This window comes from Eretmochelys imbricata, chromosome 9 (assembly GCF_965152235.1).
Source record: "Eretmochelys imbricata isolate rEreImb1 chromosome 9, rEreImb1.hap1, whole genome shotgun sequence".
NCBI lineage: Eukaryota > Metazoa > Chordata > Testudines > Cheloniidae > Eretmochelys > Eretmochelys imbricata.
Window position 1 is genome coordinate 25,256,451 of NC_135580.1, and position 19,907 is coordinate 25,276,357.

Genomic DNA, 19,907 nt, shown 5'->3' on the forward strand with positions numbered 1-19,907 from the left:
CAAACGTCTCAATTTCAACCTCTCATGCATTAGTCTTTCATTCCTGCCACTTCAGTTATTACAGCAAGCCATCTGCTTCCACGACTATCCATCTTTCCACTGCCTTAAAATCACCCTTTACACAGTCATAATTCCAAGCCTTCTACCCATTATCCTTCTTACAAATGGTGGCGGCAGACGAGCCATTTAAAAACATTTTAAAATGAGTCTGATTATGTGAGTGTAGTAGGTTCTCCCCCAACCGCCTGGTATTTAAAGTACAGTAAAGTTCCAGAAGTAGAGGAAAATGGGAGTGGTCTGAGTTAAAATGAGCCCCAAGGTTTCATTTTTCAAAATGTTCTGAGGTGAACAAAAGAAGTGCCAATACTTTGGGGCCCATTGCAGAGGGAGGAAGAGGGGAAAGTAACTTTAAAATCTGCTCAAAAGAGACTAAAATACCTAAGTCTGCATCCCTTATTTGTCCAATTGTTTTAGAGCCCCTAGTTTGGAGGGGGTGGGGGAGAGAAGAGATTACAGGCTAGCAGATGTAGGGGTTAATCAGTTGTTTAATCTGTGGATCAAATTCTGAAGTTCTTCCTCAGCCTTTATTCAGGCAAGAATCCCATATAAATGTATCCTGCTTAAGAGATGAGTGAAGAGGTAACAGTTTGGGCTCAATGGGCCACATCTTCAGCTAGTGTCAATTTGCACAGCTCCCTTTACTTCAGTAGAGCAACATCCATTTTCACCAGCTGAGGATCTGGCCAGTGCAGTAAAGGGTACCAAAAATATGAAAGGATTGCTAAGACGACTTCAGGACTACATTCTCTAATCTTTTTATGCGCTGTATTTTTTAGAGATAACAAAAAGGTCATTCCATTCATGGAAAAAATAAATATATTTATTAGATATGCCTCTACTGCCATGATGAACCAAATAAATGACAGCATAATGCTTTAATTCATGTGATGTTCTCTCAGAATATTTGTGTGCATGATCAGATTCCTAACTGTAATTCAATTTTCTCATTTGTTCGTGTTATTTAAAAAAAAAAACACAAAGAAAGAAAAGAAACAGAAACAAGTTCTCCCTAAATTTTATAATAGTTTATAACAGTTTATAATCCTAGGCATTTTAGTGTCATAATAAATGGCCAGTCCTCTCAAATTGTACTCATGTAAGTAACACTTAGTCTCTTGAGTAGTCATATTGGTTTCAGTGAGAATAACCACAGGAGTAAGGGTTTGCAGAATCAGGCACTATGTGGTAACTTTAATGGGATCTGGGGTTACTCCCTGATAACTTTCTGTATTCTAAAAGATGACTACTAAGTTGAAGCCGATACATGAAAAAGTGGTAATTTAGTAGTCAAAGAGAATACAGCATGCCACTTACAGAATCAGAGAATGGAAATAGTATCAATAGAATGGCACATTGCCATTGAATCAATGTCTCTGGCTTGAAACATACAGGTTTCTGTGCCAGCTGTTTGTCTAAGGGAGATCTGATGGCAGTCCTTCATACTAGTGACATGATCTCTTCAAAAGAAGAGGTTAAAGAAATCTGCTTCTTCTGAAACTTTACTTCCAGGTACTTTCCCCCCAGTCCCATGCATCACAAGTCATTATCTAAATTGTTCAGCCATCTAACTGTTGCATCATTGAGGGTAGTAAGGTGTTGCTGTTGACCATCCAATCTTCTAATTGTGCACTCCACCACATTTGACTGTCTGCATCACTGCCCTGCAGTCACACTGTGAAGACTGGACTAAGCCAAATTTCTGCATTGTGGGAGCCACTATGTCTATTCTAGTCAGTAGCCTATTAAGTCTAGTTCAGGATAAGCATCCCAGATTGTAAACTAGGGCTTCTGAAGTTCATCAGCATGCCTGTCTCTCTATCCCAGAGCTGGTGCCACTCCATAAAGTCATAGCTGTCAGCCCTGATATGTTGTTGTTCATTTGAGATAGGCACTGGACTGGCAGCACTGGACATGAATGCACGAATGGCCACCTCAAAAGAATATTGCAAAGTCAGGTGTGGAAAGTCAGCAGGAACTACAGGGGTAGGTGTTTTCCTCTGGAGGTGGGCAGATCTTGTGGGAAATGTGAATTGCTTATTTGCACGTATTGGAACCATTGTCAGGCCTTGTGTGCAGCAGATGGTTTCATCTGTCCTATCCCTCCATGCAGTTTTATGGATGATGGTGTCTCTGTCACATTGCACTCTATATGATTTTATAAAAATATGCTAGTGAGTGTGAAGATAATGTAATTGGAATATGCTTCATGCAAAAGGTCTCTTCTAAGGTATCATTACAAAGCTTATAATCTACCGAGTGTGGTCATCCTATTTGTATAAATGTATCACTCTTGTACCTGAAACTAGAAATGTGAAATGTAACTCTGAGGTCCTATTGTAGTTATGCAAAGTGTGGGCCATTAATGGGTCCCATTAACCAGGACAATTACCTGTAGATGGCTCTGTTTTACTTGTAAGTCTTCCTGTATACCTGTGGGCTGGCAAGTGGGTAATGAAGTGTTACAGTGACATGTGATAATGTCACCTGAACTGGAATCCATCTTTAACCTGGTGCTTTTCCATTGAGAAGGAGGGGCGGCAACCCAGAGGGACAAAGGATTCCCGCCTTATGCAAAAGATATATAAGTGGCTGGAATAGAACAAAGGGGGTGGCAATCATGAGAAATCCCCTAGCTATCACCTGAACTGGAACAAGGGCTGTATCAGGGGAAAGGATTGTGCCCAGATTAGGAAGGTATCTAGTCTGTGAAAGAAACTTATTGAAACATCTCTGAGGGTGAGATTTTATCTGTATTCAGTTTTTTTACTGTACTAGACTTAGACTTGTGTGTTTTATTTTATTTTGCTTGGTAATTCACTTTGTTCTGTCTGTTACCACTTGGAACCACTTAAATCCTACTTTCTGTATTTAATAAAATCACTTTTTACTTATTAATTAACCCAGGGTATGTATTAATACCTGGGCAGGGGGGACAGCTGTGCATATCTCTCTATCAGTAAAAAGAAAAGGAGTACTTGTGGCACCTTAGAGACTAACAAATTTATTTGAGCATAAGCTTTCGTGAGCTACAGCTCAATGCGTCCAATGAAGTGAGCTGTAGCTCACGAAAGCTTATGCTCAAATAAATTTGTTAGTCTCTAAGCTGCCACAAGAACTCCTTTTCTTTTTGCGGATACAGACTAACACGGCTGCTACTCTGATCTCTATCAGTGTTATAGAAGGTTTTCTTTTTGCGAATACAGACTAACACGGCTGCTACTCTGATCTCTATCAGTGTTATAGAAGGTGAACAATTTATGAGTTTACCCTGTATAAGCTTTATACAGCGTAAAATGGATTTATTTGGGGTTTGGATCCCATTGGGACTTGGGCATCCGAGTGTTAAAGACAGGAACATTTCTTAAGCTGCTTTCAGTTAAGTCTGTAGCTTTGGGGCATGTGGTTCAGACCCTGGGTCTGTGCTGGAGCAGACTGGCTTATCTGGTTCAACAAGACAGGGTGCTGGAGTCCCAAGCTGGCAGGGAAAGCAGAGGCAGAAGTAGTTTTGGCACATCAGTTGGCAGCCCCCAGGGAGTTTCTGTGATCCAACCCATCACAATCTCATCAAAGTTTTGGGGGAGCTATGTGAGCCAACACATAAATTATATGTTAATATATGGTTAAGGCAGCCACTAATGATACGGGTGACAGTGTTCAGCTCCAAATCAATGAGATGCTATGCCATCTTTTTCCCCACACTGCTGCACTGCATTCCTCTGAAGCGAACACCAGTGCCAGAACTGAGGTTTGTAGAACATTTGCTTCTGCTTCCCAGGAGGTTCTTGCTAGCTTTTGGATCAAGGCTGTGTAGGAGATGATCTTTTTCTTTGTGTTCTACTTGGGACCGTTAAGATAGACTACAGTCCAGGTTGACTCCTAAATGAGTGGCAACTAGCTAAAAAGGGAGTGAACAATCCTCAGCAGAGACTGTAAGCAGTAGATTGGTTATAATAGCTGAAGAGTTGGGCTGTTTTGAGGGAACTCTTGGTAAACCCAGGAGGGGGCAATAGTTGAGCTATTCTGGGGGTACTTAACTTCTGTTTTTAGGGTAACAAGTAGCGTCTAAGACGGTGGCCACAATCTTCCATCTGAATGATCACCTGGCCAATCTGTTCTCCTCAGGTACGGGTCTCCAGGATGTCTAAGGAATTTCTTAGAGGATACAGATACAGCCCTCTGATAAATGATTGACACAAGCAGTGTTCCAAAACAAAGCACCCTTTGTTGGTGCAAACACAAGTAACACAAATCCCTAACACAATAACAACCTAACAACACCCCTTACTGATGCTATAAAACACAAATCCCTCACAACAAGCTAGAGAGCACCCCAAACTCAATTGCCATAGAGTTTGAAGTGATGCTATGTGGCTGCGCCTTGCTTCAGATGGCCAGTCTTCCACAGGTTGCTGACAGCTGCTGGTAACAGTCTTTCAGTGTCTTTCATGTTAAGTCTCATCTTTGGATCCTTCTCTGGTTTCTGCTCCTCCTGTTCCAACTTCTACATGCACTCTAGCACTCTTACTCTCTGCAGTCTCTACACTCCTTGCACCTTCTCTTCTGCTATCTGTATCTCTGACACACTCTTTATATACTATGTTGAGAGGCTTGATTGACAGTTGTTTTGCTTACTTTTGCTAATATTTTCCTGTCAGAGTTCTGCAGAGCACCTACCACATCACAATATTGTTTTTAATGTACCCAACCTCATGATCAACAACTGCCTCACCTCTGCTTTTGCTGCCAATAAATATAATTAATAATAAATATAATAAATATAGTAATAAATCTCCTGTCAATTTCAGTGCTAAGTGACCTACAGCTTTCATCTAATGGTGGAGTGACTCTTGCTCATTCAAAATAGAGGCTGGGGTACAAGATGGAGTCTGGGCACTTCAAAATGGAGTTTCTCTGGTATCACACGGACAAAGGTAAGTGGCCAGGGCATTCATGTCTTGGCAGAGTAACTCTTCAACATTGCGTAGAATGTTACCCCCATCAGTGGGATGGATGTCATCTGCATATACATACTAATTGGCTTAGGTGTTGGTAGTTTATAAGTATATATGTTGAAAAAGAGAGGAGCTAGAATGGATCATTGTGGGAGTCTGTAACAGAGATGCCTAAGCCAGCAGACTTTGTCTCCTGCTTGCAAGATGAAGCATCAATTCATTATGATGAACCATACCCCATGGGCTTGCAGTCTGGAACAACTTGGCAGTCAGCCTTGTATGCCAGACAGTCTTATATGAAGCTAACATATCCACCAGAATGGAAGCAACTTTCTTGCCCTTCTCAAAGGCATCTTCAATGTCTTGTATTAAGCAAATGACTTGATCCTCAGTACACCATCCTCATTTGAAGGCAGTTGTGGTTTGATAACCTCATTGATGGACATCAGAATCTGTCTCTCCATAAGCTTGCATAGACACAAAGGAGAAGAATTGTTTGATAGCTCTTGGGATCTGCCACTAGTTTTTCTGGTTTCAGAATGGCTACATTTTTTTCCCTGCACCAGATTTTTGAGATGCAGTTGTCCTGGAAACATGTAATGTACACACAGTAATGTGCTTCCAGATAATCCAGCACTATCTATAATAGAAAGATGCACTTTACTGTATACTTAGAACAAGTTGCATCACAATAGGTCAACTCACAGTCACATGCAATCAATGGAAGAACAGCGAGTAACCCATTCAATATTGTATTGGCTCATATGACTAGGGCAGCAACATCAGGCATTTTGTTGTCAAGGTACTCTCTGAATGACATTTAACAAAATAAGTAGCCATTTAAAATGACTATGAGATAACGTTGAGAAAAGTTGATACATTCCCTTTGAACGCTGGTCATTTTGATGAGATCTAATGTCCACCCTTAATATATAAATTATATTACAAAACACTACATTAAAAGAACATTAGGTTGAAAAGTCAGGCATTCGAAAGTTAGGAAAGGCCAAAATTAGGGTTGCCTAGACTGCTTCCTCTCAGGTCCTGCGTACAGTGCCAGAGTGATCCGCATCAGCAAGAAACAGCTATTGCAAGGAAAGTCCTGCTCAGCCCTTGCATTCCCAAGAGGGAGCATGCTCAGTGCAGATGGAATCTTCAGAGAATGGAACTGCTAATCTGCAACAAATCTCTATTGAGTATGTGCAAACAGATTTTTCAGAGGCTTATAACTCATCTCAATTTGTGGGAATTTTCATGGGGACAGCAAAAGTCACAACCCTGGCACCATGTCAACTCCTCCCACCCACCACTAGCCAAATTACAAATCTTTGCTCCAAAGTATGGAGGTACTAGAAATTCTCAACAAAACAGTTGTAAGAAATTTTAACATGGGAAAAACAACATATTGCTGAACTAGTTTAGCTGAAATTTGAATAAAATAAAATAAAGTCAGCCTGATGCAGTCACCTGGCATGGAAAATTTCAACTGAAATGATTAAAGTTTGGCAACGTTATAAACAACTGAAAATAGGGTCTCATAATGGAAATTGTCAAGCAACTATAGGCATTGCTGGCTGTGCTGCCTATAGTAATAAAAATTTTCCACACTCAGATAGCATTTTCCACTTGAACCTCTCAAAACATTTTGTGAATGTTAATAAATTAATCTTCTCAGTGAGGTACGTTATTATTATTACAATATTATCTCCATTTTACAGCTTTGGAAACTGAGACACAGACAGGTTAGATTACCTGTCTAAGGTCACACAGCAAGTGAGTGGGGAATTGAATTTTCATCTCCTGACTTTCCATATCCCATTTTTTAGCTACTAAACCATGCTTCCTAAATGATCGCTTTCCACACCCAAACTTAGGGACACAATTTCTCAGTAAGAAGCTGTGAGCTCACTCAGATAGTTCTTTCCCTGATGTCCCCAGCGCTGCAGCTTGTTTTGATTGAGGTTGATTTATTTATTTTTCTTTCCCAGACTTTAATTCAACTCCTGGCTACCGATGTTGCATTCTCCTACAATAGTATATAATTGTAATGTCTCCTTTACTGTATCTAAACAAGTCTGTGGTCTGAGTATTTTGCTTTGTAAATTATTGATTTAAGAAGATGGTTTCCTCCAAATGACTCAGTGTAGAGTAAAGCAAAGCAGGTTTAACATTGTCTATTTTGGTATGAGGGCCTTGATTAAATCCGTCAGCTTCCTCTTGCTTCAGCAGCAGAGAAGTTATCCAGGAGGCTGACGGACCAGATGATGGTTGCTGTAAAACAGATTGTGAATTCGTGGCTCTAGGTTCATCATATACAAGATTCAGAATTCCTTTCTTTGTGTTTCACATGATTGCAGACTAACTGGGTTATAATCCCTGAATTCCAAAGAGATCACAGCTCTCAAAAGGTTTGTTAGAATTTCTAAATGAGTCAGGCTTCAGTAGTAGAGTACTGTAAACCCCTCCATGGCTGATGTGAGCAGGTTGATATGTTTTATACCACAACTGATTCAGATGAGTTTGCAATCCTTGACGTTTGAAAAGGTTTGGCTGCAAACACATCTGGTTTGCTGTATTTTTGAATCTCACTGCAAACCCACAGGCAAAGTTTGAGTTAACGTTGGCTCACTGGGACCAGAAATTGGACTAGTGACCATATTGGAAAATAAGATTGTAAGTGTTGATTAGAAGACAACACAGAGGCTTTTTCTTTTGTGAGAGGAGGGAGCAAATTAACTATAGATAATAAGTGACATACACACTTTATACATGGGGAAGAGGAGACACCACATTGGATGAGCATAATATAAATGCAGTAAGAAAGAGAAGGAGAAAGCAAGCATTGTGGGAGATTGTAGTAATAAGGACAGTAGGCAGATGGAGTGATAACCTGGGAGGCAGGTGCTGTCTGCTGGGGATCAGATTAGAGTGTGGTCTGTCTTTGGGGACCATTTTCCTACAGGAGATATCAATCAGATTGTCACTCAAAATCAGTGCTGCAAAGAGGTGAACCGTCGTCAGGAAGGATCATAGGAACTATAGGTAAGTGGGAGGATAAGTAAATATAGGAATATGTTATAAGGGTAGTGTGATTAGAACAGTGATCGTGGGGTGACAGAGCAACACTGTGGCCAAGGGAAGAAGCTTGTATGTGCACCTGCTGGGTAGCCAGAGCAGACAGCTGGAGCTGTAGGAAAGTTGGACCTGGTTGGCACAGGATGTAGTGGCATTAGCTGAACCAGGATTTTGAGTCAGAGAACTTTTCTCTTGCAAAGCTATACAAGTAATATATATAATTAGGCTAAATAATAATAATTTAATTTTCCACTAACTGATGGAATGAAGGCTAGTAACATACTGGCCTAGACTACTGCCCAAAGCTGAGTTGAAATGTTTATTTTCTCTGACTTTTCTGTCTGGACAAGCAACATAACCTTAACTGCAACCTAAGAAACAAAGTGACATAGTTTCTGCCTTCCCTTCTGATTGCTCACAGTAGACACCACTAGTCAGGGACACAGGGGAAATGCTGTGTAACTTGTCTCACTTCAGAACTGAGATGCACAATAGCCTCAAAGTGTCTGTGAGCTGGGATAGAGTAAAGAAACTCCTATCCCACTTTGATAGAGCGTACACAGACTCAAGCAAATTTGTGTGAATCATTGCTAGTTTCTGAATGCAGGCTGGATTTGATCAAAGGTTTATTTGTATGTGTGTGTGTGTGTTAAGGTTCAAACTGAATGTGTTGCATAGCTCTGCTTTTAAGTAGGCAGTAGTTGGTGAGTTTAAGAAAGAAACCAGACAGCTCTCATCAAGTGAAGGAGATTACAGTGAGAATGGGCCCTCCTACTTTTAGGATGGGAGTTGAGGGATCTGGGCATGAATCACTGGAAATATTTTAGATACACAGTAGCTTTGTCCAGGATAATAACTCTTCTTGGGATTACAACTCTTCTTGTGGTTGGGGGTTGATTTTTAGAGGTTGTGAAGTGTGATATGCAGTCAGAAGGTTGACAAATCCGTGAAATGAGACTTTATTCAAGCGTGTAAACTGCAGACTTTGTCAGCTCCTTGCATCGTGTATGCTGACTTCATGTCTGCAAATTCAATTATTCAGGGAATCAGGGAAACATTTCATGATATTATCCATATCAATACAAATCAATTCCAGGTCACACTTACTCTGTACCTATTAGACATGAAAATCAGTTGATAGTAAAACATAAAAGAATCGGTTCCATTAACCTAGTTGAGTAGGAAGAAGTTGATGTTTCCCAAGGCGTTTTCTACTGAGGACTTACAGTACTGGCTGGTAAATGAAGCTAAAACTGTATAACGAAAAAACTGCTTGTTAAGGGAACATTATTTCTGCAAAATGCTAGAATTAAGTTCTAGAAGGTACCTTAACTCAGGCACAGAGGACTTGCGTGGTTAGACTTTATAATGTGCAACATCGCATGGTATATGTTTGAATGAGGAGAGTAGTTTTATATGATTTTCATTAATATTTTTTATTTAGCTGCTTGGTATTCACAGGCATGTGCTTAGTATTTTTCTGTGCCAGTCCTGTGGTATTATACATTGTTTGTATGAAAAATGAACAGCACTTCAGTATTGTATTTGCCCTTGGTTTGAACTGTTTTCATTTGTTTTATCATCACTACCTTTTAAACTTTAATATTTGCATATACGCGAGCAAACCTGGAGCAATGGCAGTGTCTTTTTTTTGTTAACAGTTTCTGGCATATCAACATTGCAGGGAGGGAGCTTGTTGTGAACTCTCTTTTATAGTAACTGGCTTTTAAATGCTTATCTGCTGTATACTAGTTTAGAGACACTTGCAGTGCTTCACTTAGTATTTTCAGTGCTTGGCATATTAAAGTTAGAGTCATAGAGTTTAGGACCAGATCACCTAGCTTCACCTGCTATATATCACAGGCCACCAACACCAACCAGTACCCACACACTAAACTCAACAAACAAAACGAGACCAATGTATAACAGTCCACCGGAGACTAAACTATTATGTTCACAGGGAGCGAATAGGAGGGATTGGGGTGCACCAGTGCCCAAGGCCCCCACAATGGCAGGGTAATTATTAAGTGAGATATGCCCAGGTAATCCTCGCAAGTGACCCACACCCACACACTGCAGAAGAAGGGAAAAACCTCCCCCCAAGATCACTGCCAATCTGATTTGGAGGAAAATTCTTTTCTGAACTCACACATGGTGATCAAGTTGCATTTGTTCTTTCCTAGTTATGCAGTAGCTGACTGAATTTTTATATTGTCTTCCTGCTCCTCTCCTCTTTGCAATCAGAGGCCACTGTTATTTTGATGTTTGGATTCTATTCTTAATCCATTAATCTATTCTTATCTATTTAAATTATAATTCAGCTGTCTTGAAAGACTGTATGTGCATATTTTCCCTCTTGTTTATTTTTGGGGGTGGGGTAATACTTCCCCTTTTGTGCAATCTGTACATTTCAAAGTCAAAAATTCCTCTTTGGTATTTTTACTGCATATAAATTGTACTCCTCATTTCTATAGCTCCTAATCCCTGTGAATTCTCTAAATTTAGTAAATATCATGTTCACTTTTTGTCATGCTTAGCACTTTTCAAGATCTAGCAATTTTAATTGCTCAGAGCTGCATGCCACGTACAGGCAGGATCTGCCTCTTTCTCTGACCATGCACTCTCTCTAGGGGCAGATCTGTTTCTGCTTGTTACATCTTGAACCAGACAGTCTGACTACCAATGAACATCAACAAAATCTAGGGGAGGTAATAGGCTACCCTATTGCTGCCTCCTTAAATGGTGCACCTGGGAAAATGCCTCTTTTTTTTTTTTTTTAAAACACAGGGATGTGGCAATAATTCATTTGGGCTATAATGCTGCAGAAAAGAAGTATTTTCTTGTGCTGCGTTGGATGGCTGAATAACTAAATTCAAAGAACAAGCTCAGCAAATTCAGTTTGACTCTAAATAAAGTCTGGCCCAAGTACATTCTGCTCTTTAATACACCAAAATAACTGGTTTGGTGGATAGGGGAATGCAGTGGACATAATATACCTGAACTTCAGCAAGGCTTCTGACACAGTCCCACATGACATTCTGATAAGTAAGCTGGAGATATGCGGACTTAGAGGAACGACCATTCAGTGGATACATGATTAGTTAAACAACTGCAAACAAAGAGTAACTATTAATGAAATGATGTCAGATTGGAGGGAGGTCTCAAGTGGGGTGATAGTACTGCTCTTCTCAGCAGTGGTTAGGCCTCAGCTGGAGTAATGTGTCCAGTTTTGGTCACTACTGTATTGAAAGGATAGAGAGAGACTGGAAAGGAGCCATATGAGCAAAGGCTGAAGGAACTGGGAATGTTTAGTTTGGAAAAGAGGAGACCGAGGTGGGGACATGATAGCAGTCTTTCAATACTTTAAAGGCTGCCATAAAAAAGATGGAGAAAAGTTGTTCTCTCACAGAAGGCAGGACAAGAGGCAATGGGTTCAAATACAGTGTAGTAGATTTAATCTAAATCTCAGGAAAAACTTCCTAATCGTAAGAACAGTTTCCCCAGTTGTGAAAAGGAACGTCGGGGGTAACCATTTCTCTCCACAACTCTACATTCCCTCTTCTAAGTAGGGCACAGAGAACCCCAATAGCAGCTTACCTCAATCCCCATATCTGAGAAAGGAATGAATAAATCCAGCAAAGACAGCAGGAGGCCAATGGCACCTCCTTCCTCTACCTAACCACTCTATCATGAGACAAGGGCAGGAAAATCCCCTAGCTTCCCATTCCTCCAACTTGAACCCAGGGTTGGAAAACCCAGCAGATCATTTCTCTTCTTCTGATCTCCTGTTGGACAGAGGTTGGGAAAACGTAGAGGCTAGGTGCTGCAGGATTCTACTAGTTATTAGTATGACTTTTGGGGGAGAGGGTGAGTCCCTTTACAGCCCACCTTGCCTGCCTCTCTGTCTCTCACTCTCACTCTAGTCTTCTACTACACCTAATCACAGGAGGTAAATATACTGATAAGCTGGATGTTTCTACTAAAATGGGCAGCAGTGAAATAGTTAACACTGGGTTTTAAATTGTAATCACTGAGTTTCAGCACTAATACCAGGTGAGATTAACGGAAAAGTTTATACCTCTTATATTGTGTTTTTAGGGACTCAGTAGGCAGCAGCAGTGGCTCATATTTGAAGCTCGTATTTGATTAGAAGAGCCAGGAACTTAGGCCAAAAATTTCAAATGTCTGAAGTTAGGCAGTTAAATCCCCTACCTGGGGACCTAAGCAAGTGGCTGGATTTTTAGAGTTGTAGGTCAGGCCCCTTAGGCCTACACCTTGAAAGTCAATGGGAGCTTTGCCATGGACTTCAAAGAAGGTAGGATCAAGCCCTTATTTAGATGCCTCACTATGGATTTGGTTGTCTATTTTTAGGCACTCAAGTATGCATATTTTGGCCTTTAAGGTTTTTTTAAGAGACTCTGCAGAAACTAACGTGGGCTATTCAGAATGGCCATTCTTTTCCTCTCCCCAGATCTATTGCTGGAAGTGATGTAAGAAGCATGATTTGGACTTGATTACATGAGAATTCTCACTATGGTCTAACAGCCAGGAGACCCAAAGGGACAGGGATTTCCATTCTCTTTTTTTTCCATTTTTGTACAGGATTTATGCTGTGCAACATTCTCTTGAATGGCTGCACTTATGTGAAAGCATCCAAGTAGCAGCTGATGCAGGCAACATCAGAAACATGTATGACGGGATCAAGAAAGTCTTGGGTCCAACTTCAAAGAAGACAGTCCCATTGAAATCAGCAACAGGGGAAACAAGCAACAACTGCATCAAGAAGATGGATTGCTGGGTAGAACTCTACTCTGAGTTTTATTCTCATGAAAATATTGTTACGGATGCAGCCATCAATGCCATCAAAAGCCTGCCTGTTATGAACCAACTCGATGATGAACCAACTGTCGAGGAGCTTAGTCTTGCCATAGATGGCCTCCCCAATGGAAAGACCCTTGGAAAAGACTGCATACTGTCTGAGGTCATAAAATGCAGAAAACCTATTCTACTGCAACATCTTCATGAGTTGCTCTGCTTGTGCTGGAAATGAGAGACACCAGCATCATCACTCTCTATAAAAACAAGGGTGACGAGCGACTGTAACAACTATCATGGCATTTCCCTTCTTAATATTATGGGAAAAGCCTTTGCCCGAGTTGTCCTGAACAGACTTCAGACCCCTGCAGACAGAATCTATCCTGAATCACAGTGCAGCCCCCGCACCAAGCTCTTAAGCATGATTAGATCCTTCCATGAAAACATGTACAGCACAGACCAATTCGACAGCTCAGTTTTTGAGGCTTTTCAGATCCGTAGCGGCGTTAAGCTAGGTTGTGTACTTGCCCCAACTCTGTTTGGGATCTTCTTCTTCTGCTACTGAAACAAGTTTTTGGTTCCTCACCTGAAGGAATCTACTTGCACACAAGATCTGATGGAAAGCTGTTCAATCTTGTAAGACTCAGATCTAAAACCAAGACTTGGGAGGCCCTTATTCAACGCCCCCTCTTCACTGACAATGCAGCAGTGACAACCCACACAGAAACCTGCCAGGACTTTGGGCTTACTATAAGCCTAAAAAAAGACTAAAATAATGTGCCAAGGAGTTGAGGAAGCACGCTCCATCAAGATCAACAAGCTTGAAGTGTTGAACGAGTTCACATACCTGGGGTCCACTATTGCAGTCCACCTTTCACTTGAAACAACTCAGCATCCGCATTGGATAAGCCACCACAACAATGTCTAGACTGAAAAAGAGGGTCTGGCAAAACAACAAACTGACAGAACACACAAAGATCTGTGTATATCATGCGTGTGTTATAAGCACACTTTTGTATGGAAGCGAGACATGGACACTATACTCTCATCAGGAAAAGAGGCTCAACAGCTTTCATATGTGTTGCCTTCGTTGAATCTTTCGAATCTCCTGGAGGGACAGTCACCAACACTGAGGTGCTTGAACGGGCCAGCATACTCAGCAAGCAAACACTGCTGAAACATAGATGCCTCCACTGGCTTGGGCATGTGTGCTGAATGAATGATGGGCACATCCCAAAGGACATCCTCTACAGCGAATTGGTATCTGGAAAAAGACCCAAAGGACATCCAAAATTGCGTTTCAAGGATGTGTGCAAGCGAGACTTCAAAGAAATGAATATGGATGTGGACAAATGGGAAGAACACACTCAAGGCCGAAGCCTTTGGAAACAAGAGCTTAACAAAGGTCTCTGGAGTTCTGAGAGGAAGCTGTCCAGCTTGGCAGAGGAGAAAAGAGCTCGGAGAAGGCAGAGCCCAAAGGGTCGAAACATCACCTTTAAATGTGACAGATGCAGCAGAGATTGCCTCTTTTGAGTGGGTCTCCTCAGCCACGTTCGTGGCTGCCATAAAACTAACTGAGTAAATTCTTTACCTCTCGGGGGCACATATCCATGGACTGAAGGATGCGTACTATGTATGCTGTGCAAGCCTTGTATTTTGTCATCTGGGATAAAAAGACCCAAAAGGGACACTTAATTGGAGCAAAATCCATTATTTATCTCATTGTGCACGGATGCAGAGCCGCCTAATCTGTGACATGGAAATAGAACTCATTCTTCTTTCAGGCTATTTGCTTACATCATTGGGAAATGAGACTACAATATAGGTTTTAAACACAGTGTGAAGGATGTGGGTTGAAATTCTATAGTTGCATTGATTTGTTGCTGCAGTGGATGAAGTGCAGTGGTTTGTTATTTTGTAGGGTTGTGCAATATTTGTCCAGTGCTCTAGATGTTACTTTGAAACAATTTATATATTTTTTTCTTCCTATGTTTAGGCCAGATTCTCCTAGGGTGACCAGATAGCAAATGTGAAAAGTTGGGATGGGGTGGGGGAGAGGGGGTAATAGGAGCCTATATAAGAACAAGACCCTAAAATCAGGACTGTCCCTATAAAATCGGGATATCAGGTCACCCTAGATTCTGCCCTCATTACTCACATCAAGCAGTGCCATACTTCCTGAGTAATACCATTGATTGCAACGGTACTCAACAGGAGTAAGAATGGCACAATGTAGCCCTTAGTATTTAGCAGATATATAATTGTACAATCCATCCATGGCTCATTGTATTATAACAAGGAGAACTGTACCCAGTATTCTTAAACTGTGTATAAGGCTATGTCTACACTTATTGCAGCATGTACAATACATACACTGCATGCCCTCCAGCAGGAGTATATATAGAATATATACAGTGAGACACTGCTTATGCCAATAGAGTAATGAGACGACAGACCCTTAGGGTCCTACACAATCCTCTGCATGTAGAGAAAGGCTCTGGCAGGGGAGAGGCAGCAAAGCATTGATAAGTATTCTCTGAGTATGGTCTTTCAGACTTTGACAATCTGCCCCGCTTTGCAGCAGTCAGTAAGAAAAATCTGTCTTTTTTCCTCTCTTCTCAATTTCTGTCATATTTTTCTCCTTTTCTTTTAAAGATTAATATCCAGAGCATATTATACCCATGAATTTACTGCAGTTATGCATCTATAATACTGAACTAGTACACTATCCCTTATAATGGGTCTAAGCCTGATCCTTAGTCTGTGATCAACTTTTTTTGAATTACCAAAATCATAACTCACACTCTGTTGTGTTTATTTTTGTTTCCATTGAGATCCATGTTAGCTTATCCTGATATATGTAGCAGGATAATCTATCACTTTTTCTATCTTTGTTAGAAGCCATTCCATAAACTTTACAAAGTAGGACAATTAAATTTGTACTGTAGATTCCAAGGTGTTTTTAACAAAGGTTGGAAAGATAGTTTGTGAATACAAGTGGCTAATAATTTGATTACACCAGAATAATTTAGGAGTAATTCTACTAATGTGAATGATTTACTTCAGATTTATTTTAATAGAATCATAAGGTTAGAAGGGACTGCAAGAGTCATCTAGTCTAACCCCCTGCCAAGATACAGGATTTGTTGTGTCTAAACTACCCAAGACAGATGGCTATCCAGCCTCCTTTTGTAAACCTTCAGCAAAAGAGCTTCCACAACCTCCATAGGAAGTCTGTTCCAAGGCATGGGCTCTGAGGGTGGCAGCACACTTCCAAGTCCTATCTTTTTTCTCCGCTTCCTATGTGGACACCCAACTGAAGTGAGAATTGGGGATGGCTGAACCCTGTGGAGTTTGAGATTTGGCAAACTGCTTGAAGTACTCTTTTGGGTTAACAGAGTTCACAAAACTTGCTCTAGTGTATGAACCTTTTATTTCTGTAATTTAAATCCTTTAAAAAATAAAAGGAATGCTTTGCAAATATTCATGTCAGGCTTGTGCAGAGGCCATGCTAATTGTCTCCTCATTGTTCCAGAATCTTCTATGGTGCCAATCAAGCAGGGTTATTTCCTAAGGGTGATTCAATTAAAAAAGTTATTCTGACTGAAAGAGAGCCCGTGCAATTTATGAAAGCAAGACAGAATCCCTCCCTCCACTCCCACATAAAGATACGATATGACAAATGGATACTCACTGTTGTACATTGTTCATTTTGTAATTAGAATTTTTTCACTCCCAACCCCCAGACTTTCAGGGGAGTTCAACCTTACTCTTGTGTTTTCAGTTTGCCCACTCTTAGCACCAATATTCACTTTGTTTTCATATTGGCTATGTCCTCTCTCACCCTCTCTTCTTTCCTTTTTGACAGCATCTCCTAATTATGAAGTGAACCAAATATTGTTCAAGGTTAAATCAAACCCTTGAACTCACAATGTTTAAATAGGTTTGTAATTAGCCCACCCACCCCTACTGAGAAAAGGACAGCCTTGGAATTTGCCTGGATTTTAAGGGGGATTTAGTAGTTTACTTACAAGCCTCTTAAATGCCCCTCAGCTCAGCTGACAATAAGGCATTCCAAAGACACCACACACTGAGACCAGAGAGGATTTTGAATGAAGCTACCTTAGCCTACATACAAAAGCCTAAAGGAATAAGGAAAAAAGTTATCTTTTTAGAAAAATAGTTTAAGAAAATAAGTGAGAGAGTTTTAAAGTTTTTTACATCTAAAATGGAAAATAGCATCTTAAACCTTTGTAAAAGTGATAGGGGACTTTCAAAAATCAACTGGGCAAAACTTTGCCGCTTTGGTTCCAAATGGTATGATTTTTCTGTTAGTATTCAAATTGGCATATGAATAAAAATGTGCATGTTAAAGTGTATGCCTGTCAGACACTGCACCTCACACTATCGGTCCACTAAAACACAGTGTTTGTGAACAAGGAATTTCACAAATTCTCTTTTCTCTGGTGATGCTTTGAAATGGGTCTCAGTGTTTGTCCAACTCAGGAAGAGACCTGCTCCCAAAACCTTCACCCTCTTAAAATCCTCAGATGCAAGGTGTCTGTTAAGCATCAAGTTTTACTGCTGTGCTCGTATTATGAAAGTAAGAACATATGAATCACCATACTGGGTCAGAACAATGGTCCATCTAATCCAGTTTCTTGTCTTCTGACCATGGCCAGTTCCAGATGCTTCAGAGGGAATGAACAGAATAGGGCAACTATTGAATGATCCATCCTCAGTTGTCCATTCCCAGCTTCTGGCAGGTGGAGGTTTAATGCACATCTGGAACATGGGGTTGTGTCCCTGACCACTCAGCTACTAGCAATTGATGGAACTATGTTCCATGAATTTACCTAATTCTTTTTTTGAATCAAATTGTACTTTTGACCTTCACAATATCCCCAGGCAACAAGTTCCTGCCCTTATTTGTCTCTCTTTTCTAAGATGAATAGTCCCAGTCTTTTTAACGTCTCCTTGCATGCTCCATGCCTGAAACAGTTTTGTTGCCCTTCTCTGTAGCTTTTCCAATTCTAATATATTTTTGGGGAGATGGGACTACCAGAACTGCACACAGTATTCAAGGTGTGGGTGCAACATGCATTTATATAATGGCACTTAGATATTTTCTGTCTTCTTATCTATCCTTTTCTAATGGTTCCTAACATTCTGTTAGCATTTTTGACTGCTGCTGCACATTGAGTGGATGTTTTCAGAGAAATATCAACAGTCACTCCAAGATCTCATTCTTGAGTGGTAACAGCTAATTTGGACCCCAGCATTTGTATGTATAGTTAGGATTATGTTTTCCAGTGTGCATTACTCTCCATTAATACCATTAAAGAGTAATTAGCCCAGTCACATTCTTCCTGACTACAAGGGCAGACCTCCACTGTAGCTTTCCTGGCCAGGAAGAGAGTGCAATCCAAGTTCTTTAACTGGGATCTAAGTGAGTAGCCCAATTTTCAGTGCGGTTAGTTGAAAATAGCAGTGTACGTGTGTTGGAATAAAGGGATAGAAGTAGAGCAAACGGTTGTTTTTGAGGCAACATGTCATTGCTTTTTCTTCCAGTTTGGGCCTGGACCAAACTGCAAATGGGCTGTTTCTCTTTCACTTCCAGTCAATGCCCTGTTAAAAGACCAAAGTCACAGAATTAAGAGGTGGAGAATTTATACATCAAAGAAACTGTATCAGAGTGTGACTTAGGTTTGGACTGTCCAAATCTGTGTTCCGATTAGATATGGGCTTGAGCTGTAAAATTCGGATCCAGATCCAAACCCAAATTTTCCCAAAGTCCAATGGGAAGTGGGATCCAGGGTTCTGATTTGGGCCTCTCTCTAGTTTTATTGTCCAGCCAGACTTTCTTGCTGACGTAAGATCTCTCCATTTGTTCCCACTGAATTCACAACTCAGACCTCATAAATGAAATGAAATGAAACGGATGTAAATGAATGAGAAATCATTAAGCTTTGCTTCAACTACTAGCAGTGCTTCAATCCATCATGTGTCTGAGTCATCTAAGATGGCTTTGCATCCAAAAAGAGTGTATTTAAGAGCTAATAACTCATCTGTTACAGTGGCCACTCAGTGTCTCCCTCAGCTTCTCCATTACTGGTCTGGTGACATCCGCAGGACTGAAAGTGAACATGCCTAATAATATTAATATACATATTTAATGCTCTATTGTGCCTAATATTGAGGTATACAGGAAAACATTAGGGTTTTTCGCTTGGCTTTTGGCCTATGCCTTGGATGTATAAAGTCATAGATCCAAATTCTGTGCTCGTTTACCCAGGTGAAACTCCAGAATTTCTCTATTACCTGCAACTGAAGATATTCCATTGCAGTCCTTAGTTATATTGGATCTACACTCACAATCATATAACCGGGAGTATAGTTTGGCCCTTATTATTTAATAGTAGTAGTAGCAGCAACAGCCATTAGTAGTTCATTGTGTCACACTGTGTATTCCCAAAATGTAGCCTGAACTATAAATCTGAAGAGTTTCTGGAAAATAAAATTGCTGTTTGAACATCAAGCACACACTGTCCCTTCCTCTTTCTTCACTGAATTAGTTTTTAAAAGGCCAAGAGCTGCTGCAGAGATAACAAGGACTAAAGAATTTACAGCAGGTGGTACCAACTGTGTAAGTATAACTCCAAGCCAAAATAATATGACACCAAGCTGTGGAGAAGCCTAGGGGATCTGAGAGTGACTCAGTTAGGTGGAAGTGAGAGTAGAGGATCTGCTCGACTCCCCAGCCTTCCAGAAGTGTATTACTATTCTCTTACTTTGTGAGATAATCTGGGGGGATGCTATGTTAAAATTAAAATAACCTCCTGGCTAGGGAGCAAGCAGATACAGTCGAGAATACTTGTGGACCAGTTAGACAATCTCAATCTCTATACGTAGAGAAATTGCAGAACAAAGCTATAAAACATTGTGTCAAACAGTGGTGCTCCCAGTATAGTTTGAGAAGTAGAAGTTCATAAACATTATAAAATC

General features: G+C 40.6%; 1 non-coding gene across 1 annotated transcript; it reads right to left on the bottom strand.

The window, feature by feature from the left end:
- Window positions 1–16,360: 16,360 nt before the first annotated feature.
- LOC144270697 (U6 spliceosomal RNA) lies at window positions 16,361–16,463 on the bottom strand. The gene has a single exon (XR_013347203.1). It is a non-coding gene; the product is annotated as a U6 spliceosomal RNA (small nuclear RNA).
- Window positions 16,464–19,907: the final 3,444 nt, after the last annotated feature.